At 42.0% G+C, this 7,201-nt stretch overlaps 1 long non-coding RNA gene and 1 other non-coding gene across 2 annotated transcripts in view; one reads left to right on the top strand and one right to left on the bottom strand.

Annotated features, from left to right (window-relative positions):
- LOC115218314 overlaps nt 1–2,107 on the top strand; it is a 4,724-nt gene extending 2,617 nt beyond the window's left edge. The window contains exon 2 of the long non-coding RNA XR_005001595.1: nt 1,906–2,107. This is a non-coding gene — a long non-coding RNA (uncharacterized LOC115218314). The remainder of the gene's footprint in view (nt 1–1,905) is intronic.
- On the bottom strand, nt 786–859 carry Trnan-guu. Its single transcript has one exon. It is a non-coding gene; the product is annotated as a tRNA-Asn (tRNA).
- Nucleotides 2,108–7,201: the final 5,094 nt, after the last annotated feature.

A 7,201-nucleotide genomic window follows, 5' to 3' on the forward strand; every position in this document is an offset into this window, starting at 1 on the left:
ATTTCGTCTGCCGTTACGTTCTGGGTTCAAATTCCGCCGAGGTCGACTTTGCCTTTCATCCTTTCGAGGTCGATAAATTAAGTACCAGTTACGCACTGGGGTCGATATAATCGACTTAATCCGTTTGTCTGTCCTTGTTTGTCTCCTCTATGTTTAGCCCCTTGTAGGCAATAAAGAAATAGGTATCATTCTCACCAGTCACAGACAACATGAGAAGGCTATGGGTACCGCCTATCCTTTCAGACACAGCAAGTAAAACGAAAACAGTTGCTCCTTATATATATTTAATATCAATACATTATACACCGTTATAAAATACCGAATGTCCTTTGGGAATACAATACTCTGACCTAGAGAAATATAGGAAGCACATTCACACAAAAGCAGTATTACCATCAGTGTCTTCAGTCGCCCGAAATATTGTGCAGGGAAACACATGGCAATAATGTTAAGAACATAGACCTTCCACTTACTGCATTCTTATCGAGTCCACATTATCCACCTAAGTTGCAAGGGTCACTAGCATCTACAGGGTTACAGACGAGATGCCTCAACGTGGGAGCGCCACCTCTCATGAATAACAGCCAAATCTTACTAAAATCAGACACTGCCGTTTTAAAAAGGGAATGCCACATTTGATAGTAGACCTAGGTACGCAATACCTACAAAAAAAAAGAGACAAGCTGGTCAAGGCTGGAAGGTTTTTGATCAGATATTTATTTATTTCATCTAGTTTAGCTCACGAGCTGTGGCCATCCTGGGGCACCGCCATTAAAAATTAAGCACGTCTCTGGGTGGGCTCGAACCACCAACCTTTCGGTTAACAGCCGAACGCGCTAACCGATTGCGCCACAGAGACAGCTGCTATATCGATATATTCAATCAAGACAATTGTTTTTGTTTTACTTACTCTGTCTGAAAGAACAGGCAGTACTCATCGCCTTCTCAGGTTCTCTGTGAATAGTGAGAATGATACCGTGTTATGTTTTTTTCTGAACTATCGCAGGTTAACATCTGCGCGAATGACGACGTTCCAGAAGGTGACCCTCTGGGAAGGTAAGACTGAACACGGGAATAAATTGGACAGTGTAGAAAGGGCACAACATAATCACACTGCAGTACTGTATCCCATACAGTTAATCACTGACTGTCAAAGTGTACTGAATGGTCTTAAGGGAGGTAGAATCATGATACTAACCCCTCGCCATATCGCGGTTTACCTATCGCGGTTTATTATTTCAGCTTACGTCGATTCCTCCGTGGTGTTGTTTTGCATTTATTATAAAATGAATATATTCAAATTATAAAAATAATTTTAAAAATAAACAGTACAGTACTGTTTCTACTTCGCGGATTTTCACCTATCGCGGGGCAATTTGGAACGTAACACCCGCGATAGTCGAGGGTTACTGTATATCAGAAACAATACTTCTGTGGGTTGCTGCTGGTTGTTGACCGACTTCTTGACCAGGTTATACAACACTGAAACCAACTATAACAAGCAAATAAGTAAATGGATCTCTGTCGGTTTCAAAGACAAGAATTCAGTTGTTCGTTCGCTGAATTTTTGTTCATTGAACTGCTGTATAAGTGGCTGAGTATCCCTTAGACACGTGTACTATTAACGTAATCCTGACGTAGAACCAGCGTGATAAAGCGCGTAACAAGTAGAATCTGTCCGGCGGGTCTCCTGTGAAGTTTTTGTCTTTACTCACAAGGCTCGATCGACCCGCTGCAATGATAAAAAGACACTTGCTGAAGATGTCACGCAGAGGGAACGAACCTCACACCCCGTAACCTTGTGATTGTGAAACGAACTTCTTAACTGTTTGGCCATGTTAAATCCACTCCTAAAACTAGCGACACTAACTTACAACTACCATTATCTGTTATTATATTTTCCAGGAATGGATACTTTCAGCAAAAAAAAAAAAAATATCGGAAGTAAAACCAGCGTCATACGACATCCGTCACAGTTGAATCTAACCAATATACATTCTTAATTCATTGGTTGTCTTCCAACAAGAGCAGCGAACCATAACCCTAACTACACTCTCAACCATACCAATTCTAACATCACCCCCATCTTGATCCTGGAAATATTCACGAAAAACTCACTTTGTCTCAGTCCATTGAAATAGTTCTTCAGAATTACACATATATATATATATATATATATATATATATATAATTGTGTTATATAATATAATTGTGTTTTATATATATATATATATATATATATATATATATATATATATATATATAATTGTGTTATATATATAATTGTGTTGTTTCATGTTATCGTTGCTGTTGTTCATTAGACAACAACAACAACAATACTAACAAAAAAACAACCATGAATAAAAAGATATTTTTTAAGAAAAATTTTATAAAGATTAAACCAATACATAAATAAAAGTTTTATATTTCAAATCGTCAATGAATTGTTTTATTCTTACTTTGTTTGTCTGTGTTTATTGTGTTTTTCTTTCTTTTTTTATTTCTTTTGAACCTGGGGAAAAGGGCTGGTTTTGGCAGTCCCTTTAAGACTACAGAGAACGATATGGTTTATATCGGCCAGCTGGCAGAGACGTTAGCACACCGGGCGAAATGCGTAGCCGTATTTCGTCTACCGTTACGTTCTGAGTTCAAATTCCGCCAAGGTCGACTTTGCCTTTCATCCTTTCGGGGTCGATAAATTAAGTACCAGTTACGCACTGGGGTCGATATAATTTACTTAATCCGTTTGTCCCCTCTGTGTGTAGCCCCTTGTGGGTAGTAAAGAAATAGATATGGTTAATATTCTTGAACGGTTATATGTACAAGGTGAGTACAAGAAGAGTGCCGACATTTTGGGAAGGAAGGATTAGGATAAGTGGAGATACACAATATGTGTGATAAGAAGGGGTGATGTGAGCTGGGAGTACCTAAGTAGATATAAATCGGGATCAGGCTACTATGAGGAGCATAAGCCACTAAAATATCCGTAGACAAGCATGTTTCTGAGCTAAAAACTGAAGTGTATTAAGGCGGCGAGCTGGCAGAAACGTTAGCACGCCGGGCGAAATGCTTAGCGGTATTTCGTCTGTCGTTACGTTCTGAGTTCAAATTCCGCCGAGGTCGACTTTGCCTTTCATCCTTTCGGGGTCGATAAATTAAGTACCAGTTACACACTGGGGTCGATGTAATCGACTTAATCCGTTTGTCTGTCCTTGTTAGTCCCCTCTGTGTTTAGCCCCTTGTGGGTAGTAAAGAAATAGGTATTTCGTCTGTCTTTCAGTTCTGAGTTCAAATTCCGCCGAGGTTGACTTTGCTTTTCATCCTTTTCTAGGTCGATAAATTAAGTACCAGTTACTCACTGGGGTCGATGTAATCGACTTAATCCGTTTGTCTGTTCTTGTTTGTCCTCTCTGTGTTTAACCTCTCGTGGGTAGTAAAGAAATAGGTATTTCGTCTGCCGTTACGTTCTGAGTTCACATTCTGCCGAGGTCACACTCTGTGTCATGCTGAATCTCCCCGAGAACTACGTTAAGGTTACACGTGTGTGTGGAGTGCTCAGCCACTTTCACGTTAATTTCACGAGCAAGCTGTTCCATTGATCGTATCAGCTGGGGGTTTCAAAATGCCATATGCTCAGAGATTACGGCATCTCTGAGCCCTCCGCTGAAAGCCAGTATGGCATTTATTGGTAAAGAATTATTTCCCCCCAAAGAGAGCAACAGTCTCGAAAAAATGATAGGCCAAGGACAGGAATTTGGCGCCGGGAGTTTTTATTACATACACATCGATTGCATGTGTGTAATGTTCTCAGTGGTAAACCGACTCTTCGTTAGGCAGGTTTAAGGGAAGCAACGATGACCTGTGGATGGGTAGATAAATAGATAGATAGATAGATAGATAGATGATAGATAGATAGATAGATAGATAGATAGATAGACTGAGACCCCCTTCGGTCATGACTGACCGTGGGATTGCATCTAGAAAGTTACCCTCCCAGGCACAAGTCTGGGTAAGGTTGTTTATGGAAGACCAGTAGTCGCCCATGCATACCGGCCTCCCTTCTCCATGCCACCAGTGTTATCCAAGGGAAAGTCAAAAGGGACCGATAGAGCTTGGCACCAGTGATGTTGCAACTCATCTCTACAGCCGAGTAAACTGGAGCAACGTGAAATAAAATGTCTTGATCAAGAACACAACAGCCAGCCCTGTCCGGGATTCGAACTCGCAACCTCACGATCGTAAGCTCGACGCTCTAACCACTGAGCCATGCGCCTACACAGATAGATAGATAGATAGATAGATAGATAGATAGATAGATAGATAGATAGATAGATAGATAGATAGATAGATAGATAGATAGACATAAATAGACAGACAGACAGACAGACAGACAGACAGACAGACAGACAGATAGATAGATAGATAGATAGATAGATAGATAGATAGATAATACAATATTCTGCTCATAGAGGCAGTTGGCTGGCTGGATGGATGGATGGATGGATAGTCTACGACTACAGTATATAGAAATCTGTTCATTAAGAATTATTAGTCCGCCCGAATCCCTGGGAGAAAACCTTTGCTCGGAGTACCACGCAATGGAATCTTGTGCTGCACTCCACCATTTCTTAATTAGGTTTGACTGAGGGGAGCTGGCAGAAACGTTAGCACGCCGGGCGAAATGCGTAGCCGTATTTCGTCTGCCGTTACGTTCTGAGTTCAAATTCCGCGAGGTCGACTTTGCCTTTCATCCTTTCGGGGTCAATAAATTAAGTACCAGTTACGCACTGGGATCGATATAATCGACTTAATCCGTTTGTCTGTCCTTGTTTGTCCCCTCTATGTGTTTAGTCCCTTGTGGGTAGTAAAGAAATAGGTTTAACTGAGACACTTAGGTGGGAGAGGGGAGTTAATACAACAACGTCAATGTAAATAACAAAATTAAATATGACAAGGGAGACAACTCCGGAAGAAAAAGGCCATTGAAACAGAACTGTGGTCAAAAGCATTCCAGTTATGCTTTATTATTTTTTTTTTTTCTTACAGGCAAGGAACTGTTGAATATGTTCTGAGAGAGATCTTGCCGTTACTTCTGGCAGATTGTGCGACAATACAGAAGCTCCCTCGCTAACTCACCGCTGCGTGATTTCGATTTGCTCGAGACAACACCCACAAATCACTCAAATTATACTATATCTCAGAAAAAGGTCAGACTGGCGTTACATTCACTCCTGTTTAGGGCGCTTCGGAAACCGAAAGAAAGATATTTTCTCATAGAAATTATTTGCACGCACACACACACACGCACACGCACACACACACACAACACACACACACACACACACACACACACACACGTACTGCCATATATATACACAGATATATTTGCATAAATTAGTGGTGTAATATATGGATTCATAGAACCATGTGGCTATCATAGAAAGCCCCTCTAGCAGACTCGGCTAGCAGACCACATAGTAATCCACCACGGGGGAGTATAATGCAGAGTTTTATGCAGCTGAAATCCAGGAGTTCCGATCGATGGGACTATTTCATGTGGGGGTAATATAAACCATAAAAAGTGAGAAGTATGAGAGGTGAGTATATTTATTTCACCACCTCACCTATCATTCTTAGGCTTACTCCGTTTCACAGTGGCCGATGCCAGCGCCGCCCCGACTGGCTTCTGTGCCGGTGGCACATAAAAAGCACCATCCGAACGTGGCCGTTGCCAGCGCCGCCTTGGCTGGCTTCCGTGCTGGTGGCACGTTAAAAGCTCCAACCAATCGTGGGCCGATGCCGGACCCCCACCCCCCTGGCACCTGTGCAGGTGGCACGTAAAAAGCACCCACTACACTCGCGGAGTGGTTGGCGTTAGGAAGGGCATTCAGCTGTAGAAACTCTGCCAGATCAGACTGGAGCCTGGTGCAGCCTCCTGGCTTCGCAGACCCCGGTCGAATCGTCCAACCCGTGCTAGCGCGGAAAACGGACGTTAAACGATGATGATGTTGATGATGATGATGATGATGATGATGATGATGATGATGATGATGATGATGATGAATTTCTGTGTATAACAAATTATATTTACACGTCTTCACTGGTATACATGCTACGCATTACGCAGTGACATTGCGTATTTACAAATCAGTGCAGATAAAGAAGGCTAGCTCATCACAGTGTTGAAGCACTGGTGTAACCATGATATTCTGGTGATCTGATGAGAAAGCTTTTTTTAATAATAATAATATAATGAAATAATGAAGTTATTGTATACAGTGCTCAGGTGCACCACAACTTGAGAAAAGTGCGTATAAAGCATATGCAGTAATGTACAAATGTCTGGGAAGTGAACAGTGTATGAGTTAGATACATGCTTGCGTGTGTCTGGAGGGGAGAAATATGATTAAATTCATATTTTTCATCAGCAAATTTAACTTAATCAATCAATAGTCTATTTTTTTTCATCGTTCAAGACTTCTTGCGAACGTTCCCACTGGCTTATCGATATCATTACAGTAGACATTGTTGGGTCTTCTTGACACGAAGAATTCCTCATACCACGTTGTTGTTGTTGTTGTTGTTGTTGTTGTTGTTGTTGTTGTTGTTGTTGTTGTTGTTGTTGTTGATGATGATGATGATGATGATGACGACGATGACGATGATGACGATGACGATGACGATGACGATGACGATGATGATGATGATGATGATGATGATGTTGGTGGTGGTGGTGGTGGTGGTGGTGGTGGTGGTGGTGGTGGTGGTGCTGTTGTTGTTATTGAACGAAACCACCTCAAAAAACTGTTGGAGAGCAACCGACAAAGTCGGCAGTCTAAAGGCTCTATATCAGAAGAATAAAAATGGATGCGGTAGAACTTTCCATCCAAACACTTATGATATAGCATTTTTGGTCGAATTAGCGACGAGGGGACCAATTATGTCATGCTGAAGATGCCACCAGTCGGGACGTTTGTGTCTTATTCATAGAGAAAGGGTACTTTTACTTGTACTTGTGACGGCGTTCACCCATGGCGGATTGAGCTGGCTTCTTCTCTGGTCCTGACAGCATCACGAACCATGGCGGCCCACGCTCGACGATCCCGTGTGAGGTCACTGGAGATAACAAGCCATTCGCGGTTTCATCTGCACAGACTGACCACCTGCGGACCTGAGAGTTCGGAGAGGTCCCCCCTTTATC

Source organism: Octopus sinensis, linkage group LG13 (assembly GCF_006345805.1).
Source record: "Octopus sinensis linkage group LG13, ASM634580v1, whole genome shotgun sequence".
Lineage (NCBI taxonomy): Eukaryota > Metazoa > Mollusca > Cephalopoda > Octopoda > Octopodidae > Octopus > Octopus sinensis.